We start from the raw sequence: 22,413 nt of genomic DNA, 5'->3' as shown, positions 1-22,413 counted from the left end.
AAAAAAAAAAAAAAAAAAAGAAGGCAGGCTGGCCTTTTGCCTCAGTTCCTTTTATTTTGAATTTGTGCCCAGTTGGCTGTTTCAGGTAGCCAGAGAGGAGCCCTAGACTCTAAATTTCTTGAGATCAGGGAGTGTGTTTTCTTACTTGATCATCATTATTCCTATTAATGAAGGAACTCAAAGTCAACTCCTTGAGGCCTGTTAGAGCATGTCTGTTTTCTTTTAACCTTTTGACATTACTCAATATACTTATTCAGTTCTAATGTTTTCTTCTATCACACAATCACAGACTTCATAGAGCTGAAATGTTTCCTAGGGATCATCAAAGCCCCTCACCTTGTTGCTGAGGATACTGGGGCCTAGAAATGGGTAGGGACACTCAACAAAAAAGGCAGAGAGACTGGAACCCAGAGCTGCTGAGCAACCAGCTCAGTGCTCTCTCCACTCCACCAGATGCCTGAATTCTGAGATTGTCTTCCTCTCAATTTGGTTCTTAATGTTTTTTTTACTCCCTTTTGATTAGATACAACATTGAATTCAACTATTTCCATAAGACTAAGCTTCCCATTTTTATCAATGTACAGGCAACGAACTTTTATGGAGCTCCAGTTAGTGGGTTCTCTCCTCGTGCTTTGTAATTTTTACATAACACTGTTTTACTTCATATACTCACTTCCAAGAAATAGTATCTCACTGTGCTACTATACCTGGGATGGCTTAGCTAATTACATATTATCGGACCCTCAAAATCAACAAGCACCGAGAAGGATATGCACAAAACTGTTCTCAACGGTAAGTGACTTTTGTAGGGGTGGAGGGAGAACTTTCATTTTGTACTTTGTGTCTTTCTGCTCATTAGATTTTTTTATACTGATATATTTTATTTTTTTCATAAAAATAATTTTAACTGTATGTTAGGCATTGGGGCGTGTCTTAGGCTGGGTTCTCTAGAGAAGTAAAACCAGTGAAGCATGTATGTACATATATATAGAGAGAGAGAGAGAAAGATTTATATCAAGGAAATGGCTCACGCGGTTGTAGAGGCTGGCAAGTCCCAAGTCCATGGGTCAGGCACCAGGCTGGAGGCTTCTCCTGACTCAGGTAGCTGCAGGGGCTGACGAACCCAATACTCGCAGGTCAGATGGCAGGATGCTTGCTCACAGGCTGTGGAGGCTGATGAATCCCAGGATCGGCAGGCAATATGGCAAGCTGCTGGCTCAAGTCCCAAAAACTGGAGGTCAGATGATGATGAGCCACATGCAGGATCCAGAGTGAGCAAAAGCCAGCCAGCTTTGCCAGAAAGTCCATATATATTGGATGCAGGCCATGCCCCCAGGGAAACTCCCTTTCAACTGACTGCCTACTCAAAGCAGATCTTATCATGGAGGTGATTACATTATACCAGATCTCATCATGGAGATGATTACATCATCACATAACTGCCAAACTATATCATAACTGCCAAACCACTGAGAACCATGGCCCAGACAAGTAGACACACAACCTTAACCATCGTAGGGGTGTCCAACTTTTATAAAGAACTCATTTGTGTATTCTTGTTGCCAGATTGCACTCCTAAAGAGAAAGCACCAATTATTGTGCCCACTAGCAATGTAAAAATGTACCTACCCTCCCCCACAATACACAAGCCTTCTGACACCAGGTTTAATCATTCTTATTTTTTTTTTTTTGCCAATTTCTTACCTAGGCACATTGCAATACCTTAAAATGGTTTAAATTTGCATTTTTCATTGATAATAAGACTGTGCATTGTTTCCTCTTGCATACATTATTCACTCATTTTAAAAAATGAATTAGTAAGGGGATTCTGGGTGGTAATCTTATTGCATCACTTCCTTGTCCATAATGATGTTTTATTTTTATCATCCAAGTACATTTCCTACTATGGTGGAAAGAGCATATTAAAAAAAAATTCACTGTGCTTCTTAATTGGAGACACTTTGGACAAATTGTCTAATCTCTCTGAGCCTCAGTATCCTCATCTGTAAAATGGGTACAATGATATGCCTATTATGTAGGTTTGTTGGGAGGATTAAATGAAATAATTCACGGGAAGTTCTCAGCAGTGCTTGGCACATAGCAAGAGTTCAGTAAATGGCAACTCCTAATTTACCATCCCTTGCTACACAACTGTTGTTGTTAGGTGCCGTCGAGTTGGTTCCTACTCATAGCGACCCCATGTATAACAGAACAAAACACACAATAGCCTCTAGGAAATCTGCACAATGCTCAAGAAGGCTTTCCATCAGAAATGCCTGTTGCTTAGATGGTAGACCTAACTTCTGTGGGTCACTATATGAGGGGTGCTGGGAACATGGTGATTTTCTGTCATGAGCTGTATAGAGCTTTTAGCTTTTCAGTCATCTTCTACTTTCTAATCGCCTCTCTTCTCACAACAGCATGATGTGGTGTAGGTAAGACAAATAAATACTTTGACCTGTCTTTTCATCAGTGAAGAGATAATGGTATGGAGAGAATAAATCCATTCATGTATTCAACAAGTATTTATGGTACATATACGGTGTACCTGCCATTTCTAGGGTCTGGGACAAAGCAGTGAACAAAAGTCTCTGCCTTCATGAACCATATATCCTGGTGGTGGGAGAAAGGCAATAGGATGAAGTAAAATCTAGTATCTTAGGTAGTAATAAGTGCTAAGGGGAAAAATAAAGCAGGGAAGGTGAGAGGATTACAGTTTTAGATGAGGTGACCAGAACAAGCCTCAATGTGCAGGTGGCATTTTAGCAACTATATCTGGATGGAGATTAAAAAAAAAAAAGGTGACCCATGAGAATATCTCAGGATCATCTTCCAGGCAGAGGAAACAGCAAATGCAAAGGCTCTGAGGTTGGAACATGGCTGAAAGTTGAGGAACTGCAAGGAGGCAAGTGTGGCTGAAAGGTGAAAAGGTGACCGGGTCAGAGAAGTAAGTGGTGGAGGATGGGCTTCAAATCACATTGGGCCTCGTAGGCCATTGTCAGAACTTACTTTTGGCTTTTACTCGGAGTGATGAGCGAGCTCTCCAGGGCCAAAATTTCCTGCTTGCTTTCTGTCCTAGTCCTGTCAGATTCAGGAACCCTGGGTGCAACAGGCAGGGATCTTTGCCCAACTCTAACATGAAGATGTACTCTACAGCAGGAAAGCTCAAGGGTAACTAGGACTTTGCACCATTTATCTTCTCTCTGCTTTACAGACTACTTCTAATAGGAAGGATGAGTTGTGCCCTCTGGAGCACGAATAGAGGGTGTGAAGCCAGAAAACCCTGGCTTGACCAGGCCTTCCTAGGGCCTAGGAAACTGCCCTGAGGGATATAGGCTTTGATGGGCTGTCCAGAAGAACAGAGACAGCTGGAAACTTCTCCCAGAGGTTGGGAAGATTTCTGTTCTGAGAAAGTACGGTAAAAAGAAATTTCAAGCCATTCTTCTTTATCCACCCCACCAGTTATATAAAGTAATGTAGGGCCTTTTTCCCAAAACTGCCAGGAGAAGCCACAGTCATGGGTCAGAGCCAGGCTCAGGAGAAAAAAAGGAATCATGAGCATGTACATCTGACTGTGAGGTGAGTATATTGCAAAGCTAAATCAAAATGATTCTATGTCCATTCACATCCTCTCTGTTGCTATGAGCATTCTAAAATTGGTTGTGGAGAACTCCCTTTTTGGAGGAACATCTCCTTCCTTAGGCCACTAGGCCCCTATTGAATGCACCAGCATGGGAGAATTGCTTAACTGGGAATATCATGCTTCCCTAGAAAAAAGGTTACGATGATATAAACACTGGGAAATACCAGTGTGCTTTTCATCTTCAAAGACTATCACACCAAATGAGGACAATGTGTACTAGTCACCTTTGATATCATCTCCTAGGTCTTCTGGACTTCCAACTTTTGATCAAACAAGAGCCATTTTGTTGTTCTTTGCCTTTCTGTACCAAGCTGGAGTGGTCAACTAACTTACTGAAATGAACTTCTCAATGTGCAGTCGTCCCCCTTCCACTGTGAATTCACCATGTGTGATCCACCTGATGTTTTTGACGGGATGTTCAATGTCTGCAAACAAGGTGCAAATTGGTTAGTTGGCTGGTAGTATGGAGTTACACAATGATACAATTCCTTAGGTACCCAATCAGGATTATTACCTTCCACAGTCTGAACAGCAGCCAAGATGACCTCTTCAGATACAGATTGAGCCATTTCAGTCATCCTGATAATGTCATCTCTTTCTATTATCACCTCAGGTTTGGACAACAGCCTCACTCTCTTCTTAGTTTTTACAGGTTTGTCCACCTCCATTTTCTTTTGTCTGAAAAAAAATAAATTTGAGAAGTTACTCTGTGCTTGCGCATGCATGTGGTGTGCATAGACACACACACACACACACAAACACACAGAAGTACAGACTATTTCTTGAAGAATCGCAATTAATAGGTAACAGTGGTTGCCTCCAGGAAGAGAAATGGGGGCTAAGGGTAGGAGTGAGACTTCACTGTCTACCCTTTGTGCCTGGCTGCTGAGATCTACTTTTCAGGTTCTCAAAACCATAATACCATAAATCATGGTGTAATAGAATGTTGCCTCCAGGAACAACAGCCACTTTGCTATGAGACCAGAAGAGCTGGATGGTGCCTGGCTACTGTTACTGAACATTATGATCAAGTATTCTATAAAGGAATCCTGATCAAAAGGACAAAATGAAGAAAAGAATTTCAAATTTTCAAAGAATCCAGAGTTTCTGGAGCTATGGAGGCTGGATGAACCCCTGAAACTATTGCCCTGAGACAATCTTTAAACCTTAAGCCAAAAATATCCCCTGAAGTCTTCTTAAAACAAAATAATAGTTTATCTTAATTAGTAAAAAATGTCTGCCTTGAGCATTGTGCTCTTTTAAGGACTATCTATATGGGATCAAATTGATAACAGCTACTTGAAAGATTAGATAGGAACTTTAGTTTATGAGTTGATGTTAATGGGGGAAGAACAACTTGGAAAAGGAAGGTGAGAATGGCTGCACAAGTCAATGTCATTGAATTGTACTTGTAAAAACTGTTCAATTGATGTATGTTTTGCTGTGAGTCGACAGCAGTGGGTTTGTTTTTTTGGATTTTTGCTGTGTCTATTCTCAACAACAAAATAAATAAAATTTATATATATATATATAAAGCCACCCTTACTCAGGTCACATCCCTGATCCAATGTAAAGGGAGTTTCCCTGGGGTGTGGCCTGCACCACCTTTTATCTCTCAAGGGATAAAAGGAAAGGGAAGCAAGCAGAGAATGGGGAACTCATACCACCAAGAAAGCAGCACCGGGAGCAGAGTGCATCCCTTGGACCTGAGGTTTCTGTGCTGAGATGCTCCCAGACCAATGGAAGACTGGAGACAAGGACCTTCCTCCAGAGCAGACAGAAAGAGAAAGCCTTCCTCTGGAGCTGATGCCCTGAGTTTGGACTTGTAGCCTAGTAGACTGTGAGAGAATAAATTTCTCTTTGTTAAAGCCATCCACTTGTGGGTATTTCTGTTACAGCAGCACTAGATGACTAAGACACAGGTATATAATTATATCATGTCCTGGAAACTATCATTTTTACCATCTTTCTTCCTGAAAAAAAAAAAATATATATATATATAGTAAATATTGGCATTAGCTAACATTTCCAGCCCCCACGTGTCTCTCAGTTTGTCGTACTGTGGGGGCTTGTGTGTTGCTGTGATGCTGGAAGCTATGCCACTGGTATTCAGATACCAGCAGGGTCACCCATGGAGGACAGGTTTCAGCTGAGCTTCCAGACTAAGACAGACTAGGAAGAAGGACCTGGCAGTCTACTTCTGAAAAGCATTAGCCAGTGAAAACCTTATGAATAGCTGCGGAACACTGTCTGATATAGTGCTGGAAGATGAGCCCCCCAGGTTGGAAGGCACTCAAAAGATGACTGGGGAAGAGCTGCCTCCTCAAAGTAGAGTAGACCTTAATGACATGGATGGAGTCAAGCTTTCAGGACCTTCATTTGCTGACGTGGCACGACTCAAATTGAGAAGAAACAGCTGCAAATATCCATTAATAATCGGAACCTGGAATGTACGAAGTATGAATCCAGGAAAATTGGAAATCGTCAAAAAGGAAATGGAAGACATAAACATCGATATCCGAGGCATTAGTGAGCTGAAGTGGACTGGTATTGGCCATTTTGAATTGGACAATCATATAGTCTACTATGCTGGGAATGACAACTCGAAGAGGAATGGTGTGGTATTCATCGTCAAAAAGAACATTTCAAGATCTATCCTGAAGTACAACGCTGTCAGTGATAGGATAATATCCATACGCCTACAAGGAAGACCAGTTAATACGACTATTATTCAAATTTATGCACCAACCACTAGGGCCAAAGATGAAGAAATAGAAGATTTTTATCAGCTGCTGCAGTCTGAAATTGATGGAACATGCAATCAAGATGCATTGATAATTACTGGCGATTGGAATGCAAAAGTTGGAAACAAAGAAGAAGGACCAGTAGTTGGAAAATATGGCCTTGGTGATAGAAAAAATGCTGGAGATCGAATTATAGAATTTTGCAAGACCAACGACTTCTTCATTGCAAATACCTTCTTTCACCAACATAAACAGTGACTATATACATGGACCTCGCCAGATGGAACACACAGAAATCAAACTGACTACATCTATGGAAAGAGACGATGGAAAAGCTCAATATCATCAGTCAGAACAAGGCCAGGGGCCGACTGTGGAACAGACCATCAATTCCTCATATGCAAGTTCAAGCTGAAACTGAAGAAAATCAGAGCAAGTCCATGACAGCCAAAATATGACCTTGAGTATATACCACCTGAATTTAGAGACCATCTCAAGAATAGATTTGACGCATTGAACACTAGTGACCGAAGACCAGATGAGGTGTGGAATGACATCAAGGACATCATCCATGAAGAAAGCAAGAGGTCACTGAAAAGACAGGAAAGAAAGAAAAGACCAAGATGGATGTCAGAGGAGACTCTGAAATGTGCTCTTGAGCGTCGAGCAGCTAAAGCAAAAGGAAGAATTGATGAAGTAAAAGAACTGAAGATTTCAAAGGGCCTCTCAAGAAGACAAAGTAAAGTATTATAATGACATGTGCAACGAGCTGGAGATGGAAAACCAAAAGGGAAGAACACACTCGGTGTTCCTCAAGCTGAAAGAACTGAAGAAAAAATTCAAGCCTCGAGTTGCAATAGTGAAAGATTCCATGAGGAAAATATTAAATGACGCAGGAAGCATCAAAAGAAGATAGAAAGAATGCACAGAGTCATTATACCAAAAAGAATTAGTCGATATTCAACCATTTCAAGAGGTGGCATATGATCAGGAACCGATGGTACAGAAGGAAGAAGTCCAAGCTGCTCTGAAGGCACTGGTGAAAAACAAGGCTCCAGGAATTGATGGAATATCAATTGAGATGTTTCAACAAACAGATGCAGTGCTGGAGGTGCTCACTTGTCTATGCCAAGAAATATGGAAGACAGCTTCCTGGCCAACTGACTGGGAGAGATCCATATTTATGCCTATTCCCAAGAAAGGTGATCCAACTGAATGTGGAAATTATAGAACAATATCATTAATATCACATGCAAGCAAAATTTTGCTGAAGATCATTCAAAAATAGCTGCAGCAGTATATCGACAGGGAACTGCCAGAAATTCAGGCTGGATTCATAAGATGACTTGGAACCAGGGATATCATTTCTGATATCAGATGGATCCTGGCTGAAAGCAGAGAATATCAGAAGGATGTTTACCTGTGTTTTATTGACTATGCAAAGGCATCCGACTGTGTGGATCATAACAAACTATGGATAACACTGCGAAGAACGGGAATTCCAGAACACTTAATTGTGCTCCTGAGGAACCTTTACATAGATCAAGAGGCAGTTGTCTGGACAGAACAAGGGGATACTGATTGGTTTAAAGTCAGGAAAGGTGTGCGTCAGGCTTGTATTCTTTCACCATACCTATTCAATCTGTATGCTGAACAATTAATCCGAGAAGCTGGACTATATGAAGAAGAACGGGGCATCAGGATTGGAGGAACACTCATTAACAACCTGCGTTATGCAGATGACACAACCTTGCTTGCTAAAAGTGAAGAGGACTTGAAGCACTTACGAATGAAGATCAAAGACCACAGCCTTCAGTATGGATTACACCTCAACATAAAGAAAACAAAAATCCTCACAACTGGACCTATGAGCAACATCATGATAAATGGAGAAAAGATTGAAGTTGTCAAAGATTTCATTTTACTCGGATCCACAATCAACAGCCATGGAAGCAGCAATCAAGAAATCAAAAGACGCATTGCATTGGGTAAATCTGCTGCAAAGGACCTCTTCAAAGTGTTGAAGAGCAAAATATGTTACCCTGAAGACTAAGGTGCGCCTGACCCAAGCCATGGTATTTTCAATCACATCATATGCATGTGAAAGCTGGACAATGAATAAGGAAGACCAAAGAAGAGTTGACGCCTTTGAATTGTGGTGTTGGCAAAGAATATTGAATACACCATGGACTGCCAAAAGAAGGAACAAATCTTTCTTGGAAGAAGTGCGGCCAGAATGCTCCTTAGAGGCAAGGATGGGGTTATACTCTTTCACTATGCTTATTCAGTCTATATGCTGAGCAAATAATCTGAGAAGCTGGATTATATGAAGAAGAATGAGGCATCAGGACTGGAGGAAGATTCATTAACAACCTGTGTTATGCAGATGACACAACCTTGCTTGCTGAAAGTGAAAAGAACTTGAAGCACTTACTAATGAAGATCAAAGACCACAGCCTTCAGTATGGATTACACCTCAACATAAAGAAAACAAAAATCCTCACAACCGGACCAATAAGCAACATCATGATGAACAGAGAAAAGATTGAAGTTGTCAAGGATTTCATTTTACTTGAATCCACAATCAAGCCCCACGGAAGCAGCAGTCAAGAAATGAGGAGACATATTACAATGTGCAAATCTGCTGCAAAAGACCTCTTTAAAGTGTTAAAAAGTGAAGATGTCCCTTTAAGGACTAAGGTGCACCTGACCCAAGCCATGGTGTTTTCAATCGCCTCATATAAATGTAAAAGCTGGACAATGAATAAGGAAGACCAAAGAAGAACTGACGCCTTTGAATCGTCGTGTTGGCAAAGAATATTGAATATTCCATGGATTGCCAGAAGAACAAACAAATCTGTGTTGGAAGAAATTAAGCCAGAATGCTCCTCAAAAGCAAAGATGGCAAGAGAATGTCTCACGTACTTTGGACATGTTATCTGGAGGTATCAGTCCCTGGAAAAGGACATCATGCTTGATTGGTAGAGGGTCAGTGAAAAAGAGGAAGGCCAATGGGCTCAAGCCTAACAACGATTGTGAGGATGGCACAGGAGTGGGCAGTGTTTCGTTCTGTTGAACACAGGGTCACTATGAGTCGGAACTGATTTGATGGCACCTAACAACAACATTAAAGAAAATGTTCTACATCTGACTGTGGTGAGTAGCATCTGGGGTCTTAAAGCCTGTGAGCAGTCATCTAAGATACATCTACTGATCCCATCCCGGCTGGAGGAGAGGAGGATTAAAAAGACCAAAGACACAACGGAAAGATAAGTCCAACAGACTGATGGGCCACAGCTACCACACCCTACACCAGGCTGAGTCCAGCACAACTAGATAGTGCCGAGCTATCACCACCGCCCACTCTGACAGGGATCAAAATTAGAGGGTCTTGGACAGAGCTGGAGAAAAATGTAGAACAGAATTCAAACTCACAAAAAAAAGACCTGAGGGCAGAGCCAAGATGGTAGAATAGACAGATGCTTCCAGTGAGCCCTCTTTACAACAAAGACCCAAAAAAACAAGTAAAACAAGTATATTTGTGACAAGCTGGGAGCCCTGAGCTTCAAAAGCAAGCTTAGACAACTAACTGAGGGGCAGGGGAAGGAAGAGGCCCTTCAGAACTGGAGAGGATTTACAGGACCTGAATCGTGGGGAGCCCTCAGGCATCATTCCCAGAGCAGTGGCGGCGGTGGCGGCAGGCTGGTACTAGCATTTGGCCACAGTTTCCTCAGGAAGAAGCAGCCAGCCACACAGCCCACTCACACCTCTGGAACCTGAGGAGAACGGCACTCTCTGCAAAAGCTAAGTACTTCCGTATATTTTAACACATCCCCCCCCAACCCACAAACTGGCTTCAGCGGATGAATTCCCTGGGCCTGAGATAGGCCCTGTTGAGCACCTAGAGCCATCCTCCCGGCCTTGGGGAAGGAAAAAAAATTGCATTTGGGGGAAAAGATAATTTGCTAGCTCCACTAACCGGGGGAGCTCAGGAAAGAAGCACCCCCTGTCCAGGCATAAACTGTCCGTGGACTTTGAGGAACTTTCCCTTCTGCACGGACCTGTGTGGGCCTATATTGGGAGAATAGGCCCTTGTTGGCAGACTCCAACCATTGCAGCTGTGCGGTAGAGAGGTGGGTGTTTGATGTTTGACATTGCTTTGCCTGTTAAACAAGGTCCCCACCTGCCCACATCAGGGACCTAAGGACTGGTAGCTCCACTCAGGTCACCCAGCCACCTGTGACAGGGACCCAAAGATAACTGGTACCTCCCAGTCCTTACAACCAAAAACCTTGGGTGCCCATGGTCCATCTGCAGAACCCACCCACCTGCACGCTCTAGGGAACAGGGACGTGCTTTCCTCAGAGTCACCTGGGGGTCAGTTCTCAGCCCCCTGCCTTGTTCAGAGCGTGACCCCCTGCTGCAATCAGATACCAGTATATACGCCAATCACTCCTGCCCCTCTAAGACCATAGGACAGAGCCTGTACCACACACTTGATGATCAGCTACCTGGAAACCTGAGCTGAACTCATACAAGAAAACTGAATGGACTCTTAGACTGATATACCTGATAATAGCTCTAGCCATCTGGGGACCGGACGTCACAGCTCCAAAGGTGAAAATAATCAAGCTAGCTCATTCAAGCAACCCATAGGGGTATACCAAAACAAAACAAAGCAAGCAGCTACAACACAGTAAGCAAGCATAAACTAATACAATAACTTATAGATGGCTTGGAGACAACAGTCAATATCAAGTCACATAAAGAAACAGACCATGATCACCTCGACAGGCTCTCAAAAGAAAGAATCCAGGAGTCTTCTAGATGAAAGTGCATTCCTGGAATTACCAGATGCAGAATACAAAAGTTTAATATACAGAACTCTTCAAGACATCAGGAAGGAAATGAGACAATACACAGACAAGCCAAGGAACACACAGATAAAGCAATTGAAGAAATTAGAAAGATTATTCAGGAACATAATGAAAAGTTTAATAAACTGGAAAAATCCATACACAGGCAGCAATCAGAAATTCAGAAGATTAACAATAAAATTACAGAAGTAGACAACTCCACAGAAAGTCAGAGGAGCAGAATTGAGCAAGTAGAAGCCAAAATTTCTAAACTCGAAGATAAATCACTTGGCACTAATATATTTGAAGAAAAATCAGATAAAAGAATTAAAAAAGAAGAAGAAACCTTAAGAATCATGTGGGACTCTATCAAGAAAAATAACCTACGAGGGACTGGAGTACCAGAACAGGGAGGGATAACAGAAAATACAGAGAGAAATGTTGAAAATTTGTTGGCAGAATACTTCCCTGATATCGTGAAACATGAGAAGATATCTATCCAAGATGCTCATTGAACTCTACATAAGGTAGATCTGAAAAGAAAGTCACCACGACATATTATAATCAAACTTGCCAAAACCAAAAATAAAGGGAATTATAAGAGTAGTGAGGGATAAATGAAAAGTCACCTACAAAGGAGAGCCAATAAGAATAAGCTCGGAGTACTCGGTAGAAACCACACAGGCAAGAAGGCAATAAGATGACATATTTAAAAAATTGCCTGCCAAGAATCATATATCCAGCAAAACTATCTCTTAAATATGAAGGTGAAATTAAGACATTTCGAGATAAACACAAGTTTAGGGAATTCGTAAAAACCAAACCAAAACTACAAGAAATACTAAAGGGAGTTCTTTGGTTAGAAAATCAATAATATCGGGTATCAACCCAAGACTAGAATACTGGGCAGAGCAACCAGAAGTCAACCCAGACAGGGAAATCCAAAAAAACAACGCAGGATTATATAAAAAAAAAAAAGCTCAAAACAGGGTAAGAGCGATGTTATTATATAAAAGACAACATTAGAATAATAAAGAGGGACTAAGAAATGTAATCATACACCTTCCATATGGAGAGGAAGATACAGCGATACAAAGAAATAAAACTTAGGTTTAAATTTAGAAAAATAGGAGTAAATAATAAGGTAACCACAAAGGAAACAAACTATCCTACTCATCGAAATAAAATACAAGAAAAAAATAGAGACTCAGCAGAAATAAAATCAACAACAACAAATATGAGGAAAGGACAATATATAATCTATTCAGCACATAAAATTAAGTTGGAAAAAGAAGCTGTCAACAACACACACAAAAAAAGACATCAAAACGATAGCACTAAATTCATACCTATCCATAATTACCCTGAATGTAAACGGACTAAATGCACCAATAAAGAGACAGAAAGTGGCAGAATGGATTAAAAAACAAGATCCGTCTGTATGCTGCCTACAAGAGTCACACCTTACACTTAGAGATACAAACAAACTAAAACTCAAAGGATGGAAAAAAATATATCAAGCAAACAACAATCAAAAAAGAGCAGGAGTGGCAATATTAATTTCTGACAAAATAGACTTTAAAGTTAAATCCATTAGAAAGGATAAGGAAGGACACTATATAATGATTAAAGGGACAATACACCAAGAAGATACAACCATATTAAATATTTATGCACCCAATGACAGGGCTGCAAGATACATAAAACAAACTCTATCAGCATTGAAAAGTGAGACAGACAGCTCCACAATTATAGCAGGAGACTTCAACACACCACTTTTGGTGAAGGACAGGACATCCAGAAAGGAGCTCAATAAAGACACGGAAGATCTAAATGCCACAATCAACCAGCTTGACCTCATAGACATATACAGAACACTCCACCCAACAGCAACCAAGTATACTTTCTTTTCTAGTGCACATGGAACATTCTCCAGAATAGACCACATATTAGGTCATAAAGCAAGCCTTAGCAGAATCCAAAACACTGCAATATTACATAGCATCTTCTCTGACCATAAGGCCATAAAAGTAGAAATCAATAACAGGAAAAACAGGGAAAAGAAATCAAACACTTGGAAACTGAACAATACCCTGCTCAAAAAAGACTGGATTATAGAAGACATTAAGGATGGAATAAAGAAATTCATAGAATCCAATGAGAATGAAAACTTCCTATCAGAACCTTTGGGACACAGCAAAAGCGGTGCTCAGAGGCAAATTTATAACAATAAATGCATACATCCAAAAAGAAGAAAGGGCCAAAATCAAAGAACTATCCCTACAACTTGAACAAATAGAAAGAGAGCAACAAAAGAAACCCACAGGCACCAGAAAAAAAAAAGAAGAAAACAAATAATAAAAATTAGAGCTGAACTAAATGAAATAGAAAACAGAAAAACAGTTGAAAGAATTAACAAGACCAAAAGCTAGTTTTTTGAAAAAATCAACAAAATTAATAAACCACTGGCCAAAGTGACAAAAGAAAAACAGGAGAGGAAGCAAATAACCAGAATAAGAAATGAGATGGGCAATATTACAATAGGCCCAACTGAAATTAAAAGAATCATATCAGATTACTATGAAAAATTGTACTCTAACAAATTTGAAAACCTAGAAGAAATGGATGAATTCCTAGAAACTCACTACCTACCTAAATTAACACAAACAGAGGCAGAACAACTAAATAGACCCATAACAAAAGAAGGGATTGAAAAGGTAATCAAAAAACTCCCAACAAAATAAAAGCCCTGGTCCGGACGGCTTTGCTGTAGAGTTCTACCAAACTTTCAGAGAAGAATTAACACCACTACTATTAAAGGAATTTCAGAGGGTAGAAAAGGATGAAATACTCCCAAACTCATTCTATGAAGCCACCATATCCCTGATACCAAAACCAGGTAAAGACACCACAAGAAAAGAAAATTATAGACCTATATCCCTCATGAATGTAGATGCAAAAATCCTCAACAAAATTCTAGCCAGTAGAATTCAACAACATATCAAAAAAATAATTCACCATGACCAAGTGGGATTCATACCAGGTATGCAGAGATGGTTCAACGTTAGAAAAACAATTAATGTAATCCATCACATAAATAAAACAAAGGTAAGAATCACATGATTTTATCAATTGATGCAGAAAAGGCATTTGACAAAGTTCAACACTCATTCATGATAAAAAGTCTCAGCAAAATAGGAATAGAAGGAAAATTCCTCAACATAATAAAGGGCTTTTATACAAAGCCAACAGCCACCATCACCCTAAATGGAGAGAGCCTGAAAGCATTCCCATTGAGATCGGGAACCAGACAAGGATGCCCTTTATCACTGCTCTTATTCAACATTGTGTTGGAGTTCCTAGCCAGAGCAATTAGGCTAGATAAAGAAATAAAGGGCATCCAGATTGGCAAGGAAGAAGTAAAAGTGTCTCTATTTGCAGACGACATGATCTTATACACAGAAAACCCTAAGGAATCCTCCAGAAAACTACTGAAACTAATAGAAGAGTTCTGCAGAGTATCGGGATACAAGATAAACATACAAAAATCAGTTGGATTCCTTTACGCCAACAAAAAGAACGCCGAAGAGGAAATCACCAAATCAATGCCATTTACAGTAGCCCCCAAGAAGATAAAATACTTAGGAATAAATCTTACCAGAGATGTAAAAGACTTATACAAAGAAAACTATAGTACACTTCTGCAAGAAACCAAAAGAGACTTAACCCAAATGGAAAAACGTACTTTGCTCGTGGATAGGAAGACTTAACATTATAAAAATGTCTACTCTACCAAAAGTGATCTATACATTTAATGCAGTTCCGATCCAAATCCCAACGACATTCTTTAATGAGATGGAGAAACAAATCACCAACTTCATATGGAAGGGAAAGAGGCCCCGGATAAATGAGGCATTACTGAAAAAGAAGAACACAGTGGGAGGCCTTACGTCACCTGACATTAGAACCTATTATACCGCCACAGTAGTCAAAACAGCCTGGTACTGATACAACAGAATTGAGAATCCAGACATAAATCTATCCACATATGAGCAGTTGATATTTGACAAAGGCCCCAAAACAGTTAAATGGGGAAAAGACAGTCTTTTTAACAAATGGTGCTGGCATAACTGGATATCCATCTGCAAAAAAAAATGGAACAAGACCCATACCTCACTCCATGCACAAAAATGTGCTCAAAATAGATCAAAGACCTAAATATAAAATCTAAAACGTTAAAGAGCATGGAAGAAAAAATAGGGAGAATGTTAGGAGCCCTAATACATGGCATAAACAGTATACAAAACACTATTAAGAATGCAGAAGAAACACTAGATAACTGGGAGCTCCTAAAAATCAAACACCTATGCTCATCCACAGACTTCACCAGAAGAGTAAAAAGACTACCTACAGACTGTGAAAAAGTTTTTAGCTATGACATTTCCGATCAGCATCTGATCTCTAAAATCTACATGATACTGCAAAAACTCAACTGTGAAAAGACAAATAACCCAATTAAAAAATGGGCAAAAGATATGAATAGACACTTCACTAAAGAAGACATTCAGGTAGCTAACAGATACAAGAGGAAATGTTCACGATCATTAGCCACTAGAGAAATGCAGATCACAACTACAATGAGATTCCATCTCCAACAAGGCTGGCATTAATACAAAAAACACAAAATAATAAATGTTGGAGAGACTGGAACACTTCTACACTGCTGGTGGGAATGTCAAATGGTACAACCACTTTGGAAATCGATTTGGGGCTTCCTTAAAAAGCTATAAATAGAACTACCATATGATCCAGCAATCCCACTCCTCGGAATACATCCTAAAGAAATAAGAGCCTTTACATGAACAGATATATGCACACCCATGTTCATTGCAGCACTGTTTACAATAGCAAAAAGTTGGAAGCAACCAAGGTGCCCATCAACGGATGAATGGATAAATAAATTATGGTATATTCACACAATGGAATACTACTCATCAATTAAGAACAGTGAGGAATCTGTGAAAAATTTCATAACATGGAGGAACCTGGAAGGCATTATGCTGAGTGAAATTAGTCAGTTGCAAAAGGACAAATAGTGTATAAGACCACTATTATAAGAATTTGAGAAATACTTTAAACTGAGAAGAAAACATTCTTTTGTGGTTACGAGAGGAGGGAGGTTGGGAGGGTGGGAGAGGGGTATTCGCTAATTAGTTGGTAGATAAGAACTACTTTAGGTGAAGGGAAATACAACACACAATACAGGGGAGGTCAGCACAACTGGACTAAACCAAAAGCAAAGAAGTTCCCTGAATAAATCGAACTCTTCAAAGGCCAGCGTAGCAGGGGCAGAGGTTTGGGGATCATGGTTTCAGGGGACATCTAAGTCAATTGGCATTATAAAATCTATTAAGAAAACATTCTGCTTCCCACTTTGAAGAGTGGCGTCTGGGGTCTTAAACGCTAGCAAGCAGCCATCTAAGATGCATCAATTGGTCTCAACCCACCTGGATCAAAGGAGAATGAAGAACACCAAGGACATGAAGCAATTACGAGCCCAAGAGACAGAAAGGGCCACATGAACCAGAGACTACTACATCAGCCTGAGACCAGAAGAACTAGATAGTGCCCGGCTACAACCGATGACTGCCCTGACAGGGAACACAACAGAGAGCCCCTGAGGGAGCAGGAGAGCAGTGGGATGCAGACCCCAAATCCTCATAAGGCCAGACTTAATGGTCTGACTGAGACTGGAAGGACCCCGGTGGTCATGGCCCCCAGACCTTCTGTTGGCCCAGGACAGGAACCATTTCCAAAGCCAACTCTTCAGACATGGATTGGACTGGACAATGGGTTGGAGAGGGATGCTGGTGAGGAGTGAGCTTCTTGGATTAGGTGGACACTTGAGACTATGTTGGCATCTCCTGCCTGGAAGGGAGATGAGAGGGTAGAGGGGGTTAGAAGCTGGCGAGGTAGACACGAAAAGAGAGAGTGGAGGGAGAGAGTGGGCTGTCTCATTAGGGGGAGAGTAATTGGGAGTATGTAGCAAGGTGTATGTAAGTTTTTGTGTGAGAGACTGACTTGATTTGTAAACTTTCACTTAAAGCACAATAAAAAGTATATAAAAAAAAAAAAAAAGACCAGACTTACCTGTCTGACAGAGACTGGAGAAACCCTGAGATATGGTCCCCGGACGCCCTTTGAACTCAGTCCTGAAGTCACTCCTGAGGTTTACCCTTCAGCCAAAGATTAAACAGGTCTATATGGTGCAGTGGTTAAGAGCTTGGCTGCCAACCAAAAGGTCGGCAATTTGAATCCACCAGCCTGCTCCTTGGAAAACCTATGGGGGCAATTCTATTCTGTCCTATAGGGTTGCTATGTGTCAGAATCAACTCGACGGCAACAGGTTTGGTTTTTCGCTTTATACGGCCAACAATAACACACATAAGGAACATGCTTCGTAGTTCAGTCATGTATACAAGACTAATGGGCACGCACACCAGCCCAAAAGCAAAGACGAGAAGGCAGGAAGGGACAGGAAAACTGTACAAATGGAAAGAGGAAACCTGGGGTGGAGAAGGGAAGAGTGTTGACACATCATGGGTTTGGTAACCAATGTCACAAAACAATTTGTACGTTAACTGCTTAATGAGAAATGAATTTGCTCTGTAAACTTTCACCTAAAGCATTAAAAAATTTTTTAAAAGGTGCCTCAGAAGAAAGACTTGGCTTTTGAAAAATCAGCCATTGAAAACACTATGGAGTATAGTTCTACTATGAGATACACAGGGTCTTCATGAGTTGGACCAGCAACTGGTTTTACCGGTGCCCACACCTATGTAAACATTCCTTTTACTTAAGCATTCTCTAACTATCTTGATTTTAGTATGCCAACTATTTCCTGTTGGCACCCTGACTGGTACATAGAGACTATTATTACCATGTTAGAATGAGGAAACAAAGCCACACACCCCGAGTATCTAGCTCCACAACCTGTCCTCCTAACTACAACGCTTTTTTTCCTCTGAAATTCACAGAGGGTAGGGCACTGTTGTTAATTTTTCATCTGGAGTCCAGAATGTGGCTCCTGTCTCTCTGAGCCTCTTTTCAAGAAGGGCAGCCCTTTGTTCCCTTTCTCAACATTATTGTTGTTCCCAGGGTATGGCAGATGCTACACCTGGCAAACTGGTTCCCATGGCCATCAGTCCAAGTATGGTTTGAGTAGCCTTTGAACATTCCTGTAATTATGTTGACCAGTGTTAATTTGAGTCTTCATATTATTATTTTAACTCCAGTTTGCCTCTGCCTCAGGTTCTTTTTGCTGCAGCTGGCAGCTGGGGAGGAAGTGGACAGGGTCACCTGCTAGGAGGAAACTGAGTCTGCCTGAGCTGCCAATCCCCAGAGTAGAGACGGACTGAAGGTGGCGGTAGGGAGGGGATGTCTGAAGTAGCCTCAACTCTAGAGAAGTGCTTCTCCCCAGCCCTTAAAAAAAAATGCTAATTTGGCCGAAGACGATTGCTGTAAAGTCTGTTATTATACAATAACAACATTTTTTGGCAAATTAATAAATTTAATAGCCTTTGGTGAATTAGCCATACAGCAACTTGATCCTTCAGAAAATGGCTCAGTTGGGGAATTTGCTCATTCAGTGGCTTGGCTTTCAAACTGCTGAATAGACTGGGAGCCAAATCTATGACCTCCAAAAAAAAACAAACCCGTTTACATCAAGTCGGTTCCGATTCATAGCGACCCTACAGGTCCGAGTAGAACTGCCCCAGAGGGTTTTCAAGGCTGTAATCTTTATGGAAGCAGACTACTGCATCTTTCTCCCATGGAGCTGCTGGTAGGTTCAAACCGCCGACCTTTTGGTTAGCACCTAAGTGCTTAACCACTGTGTGCCACCAGGGCTCCTTCTATGACCTCCAACACCTTGTAAATGAGGTGAGGACTTTATCCAGAAAAGGACCCCCTTAAGACCTTCCCCATGAACCCTGTGTTCCAACAGGAAAGGGAAGGGGGCTTGGGGAAGCAGGGCCCAGGACAAGGTTCAAATTTTATCCTCACACATCACTCTTGAGCCTCCCTCCTGCTGGCCTCTCCTGGTTCTTTTTCTCCCCTTCCCTTCCTAATAAGAGGCCAGACGGGCCAAACAGGCAGGAAGAGACAAGGATGTGGTCAAGTTTGGGATCTGAGTGATGAATGGGGACATCTACTGCTTTTGGTGGAGCCCTCCCCCCGCAACAAACCCTGATACCTGAGTGGTCAAATCCTTGTTTGAAGCAGTAGCAGCAGCAGATGGAATGGCCTCAGAAAGAATCTCTCAGAAGTTTTTCCTCCAGAGTTCTCAGAAGGAATGTTTATGAGTGCTACCAGGGCAACACCAGTTTCAACCAATGGGAGGCAAATTCCAACTCTTTCTGGCTGCTTCTGTTCAGTCAAGGAGGCAAAATGGGAGGGAGAGAGGGAAAGAGGGGGATAGTCACAGTGTCTACCTGACCTCAGTAGCAGGACCAGCCCGTAGTGTCCACACTGTTTCTTCCAAGCAGGGCATGAGCTTGTAAGGCTGTGCCAGGAGGAACAGTAATGATAAGACTCACAGCTGGAATGTATTGGTCCCCCTTATTATGTACCAGTCATTTTATTAAATATTCTGTTTGTTAGGGGCCCTGGTAGCACGGTGGTTAAGAGCTCGGCTGCTAACCAAAAGGTCAGCTGTTTGAATCCACCAGCAGCTCCTTGGAAACCCTATGGGGCAGTTCTACTCTGTCCTATAGGGTCTCTATGAGTTGGAATCAACTCGATGGCAATAAGTTTGGTTTTGGTTTGTTTATGTTAAGTCATTTATTCCTCCTAACAACCCGAAGCAGTAGGTATTAGTAGTTTCATATTACAGTTGAACAAGCCAAGGTAAAGAAATGTTAATTTGCCCCAAACTCAAATCCAGAGCTGTCTGACTTCATTGACTGAGCTTTTTAATTGGTTCTTCCCAAATTCTGAAGTTAGGGCCCCCCTTGTGTGCTTAATTGTTTTCAAAGATGTCTTTTATGAAACAAGAGCGAGAGAGGATAGTACGGTGGTTATAAGCACAAGCGCAGGAGCAATTAGCACTTTGGTTTCTCCGTTTCCTTGTCTATAATAATTTAATAATGATTGCTGAATGGGGGTTTTATGAGGATTAAATCAGATAATTCATGTAAACACTGAGAACAGTACCTGGTACATCATAAACTCTCCCTTTAAGGATTAGCTCTTATTCCTATTCTTATGTTGTTGTCATAAATGGTGTTCTTTTAAATGGACTTAACTGGTGAAATAAAAAGCTGTCAATCTTATGTCAGCCCCCAAACCCCCCTCAAAAAAAAAAAAACACTCACTGCCGTTGAGTCAATTCCAACTCATAGTGACCCCATCGGGTTTCCAAGGCTGTAAATCTCTACGGAAGCTGACTGCCCCATCTCTCTCCCACAAAGTGGCTGGTGGTTTCAAACCACTGAACTTTTGTTTAGCAGTTCATCACTTAAACCACTGCACCACCAAAATAAACCCAAACCTGTTGCTGTTAAGTCAATTCCGACTCAGAGTGACCCTACAGGACACAGTAGAACTGCCCCCATAGAGTTTTCAAGGAGCTGCTGGCAGATTCGAACTGCCAACCCTTTGGTTAGCAGCTGTAACACTTAGCCACTATGGCACCGGGGTTTCTGCTGCACTGCCAGGGTTCCTTATATCAGTCCCCAGTTTTATTAATTGTATTGGTCCATGAAATCCCCAAGTCGGAATCCCTGCTCTTAACCACTATGCTTTGTATATGGAGCAGCCGAACACTTAACCACTGCACTACCTGGGCTCCTTGAAGGACAGAGGCGTTCAAATCCCAGCTTTACCGCTTACTGGCTTTGCGACTTTAGGTAGGTTGTTTCACCTCATCTGTACATTCAGGTTCTTAACAGTAGTCACTTCATAGGGCTGACAAGAAGGTAAAAGGTGATTCATGTGGTGCACTCAGAGGATGGCCTGGCAGGCTGTAAGTGCTCAATGAACATTAGTGACCACCGTGATGATGACTGAGACTAACCACAATGGACAATATCAAAAGTAGGGAAATCAGAAAGAGCTCTCCACCTCCCTGAGGCTGGGAGAAATAGCCTGGCACTCCAGAGGCAGGTGTGTCTTGAGTTCTCACTAGTTAGGCCCATTAGTCAGTAGCCAAGGTAGGAGGACTGGTGTGGACACCCACGTTGGTGTATACTATCCATGATGATTCGCCTCATGCTGTCCCCTGGCCTGGCTCCCATAAAACCCATCAGACCACACTGCTCAGCACCTCGTAGTTCCACAGCCAGCCCTGAACCACCGCCCTGCCCTCCTTTGTGGTGTCCCTGTGAGTGCGTTTGGGGGGCTGTGTTTTTCCTGGGATGAGAGCTGGGTAATACCAGGTCCAGGGGTCGCTGCATTCCAGAGGGACAGCGCTCGGAATTCTTTGTCAAACTTTTGGCGTGGAGGGCAACAGGGCCTCTCCTAGGAAGCCCTGGGGCCACTGGAGAGAGGCACCCGGGGAACCTCGAAGGGAGGGGCGACGGGATTCGTAACTGGCCAGACAGACAAGCCAGCGATGAAAAACTCTTTGCAGACAAAATACTTGCGGTGACGGCGGGCAGAGATTTCCCAGCAGATTAGAAAGGTTGCTTCTTTGAAGCTGGAACTTACAACTCTGCGGGCCGGAACTTCGCCTCCTGACCAAACCAAACCCCTCACTCAAGCGGACAAATGTAGGTCTCCCGGGCTCTCAAAGCTGAGTGGCCCTTTGAACTCCCAGGCAGCCGCTGAGGACAAGTCGTTCCACTCAGCGCTCCGAGACTACGGATGTGGAGAGGGCTGAAGGCCGGGCGCTGCGACCAGCAAGAGAGCAGGCGGGGCGGGGAGGAGCAGGCGGGGCAGAGAGAGAGCAGGCGAGGCGGGGAGGAGGAGGCGGGGTGGAAGGCGGGGCAGCAAGGGAAGGAGGTGGGGCGGGGAGGAGGCGGGGCAGTGAGGGAGCAGGCGGGGCGGGGAGGAGGAGGCGGGGCAGCGAGGGAGCAGGTGGGGCGGGGAGGAGGAGGCGAGGCAGCAAGGGCAGCAGGCGGGTGGGGGAGGAGGAAGTGGGCTGGGGGAGGAGGAGGTGGAATAGCGAGGG

The 22,413-nt window shown here is 42.3% G+C and overlaps 1 long non-coding RNA gene across 1 annotated transcript; it reads right to left on the bottom strand.

Moving 5' to 3' along the window:
• Positions 1 to 28: 28 nt before the first annotated feature.
• On the bottom strand, positions 29 to 22,158 carry LOC111751866 (uncharacterized). The gene is made up of 4 exons (XR_002786925.2): positions 21,951 to 22,158; positions 4,158 to 4,321; positions 3,977 to 4,068; positions 29 to 1,212 (listed from the first exon to the last, which is right to left on the bottom strand). It is a non-coding gene; the product is annotated as an uncharacterized LOC111751866 (long non-coding RNA).
• Positions 22,159 to 22,413: the final 255 nt, after the last annotated feature.

The sequence above is a fragment of the Loxodonta africana genome, chromosome X, assembly GCF_030014295.1.
Source record: "Loxodonta africana isolate mLoxAfr1 chromosome X, mLoxAfr1.hap2, whole genome shotgun sequence".
Lineage (NCBI taxonomy): Eukaryota > Metazoa > Chordata > Mammalia > Proboscidea > Elephantidae > Loxodonta > Loxodonta africana.
The sequence above is the reverse complement of the archived record's forward strand: the minus strand, read 5'-3'. Positions and strand labels throughout refer to the sequence as shown.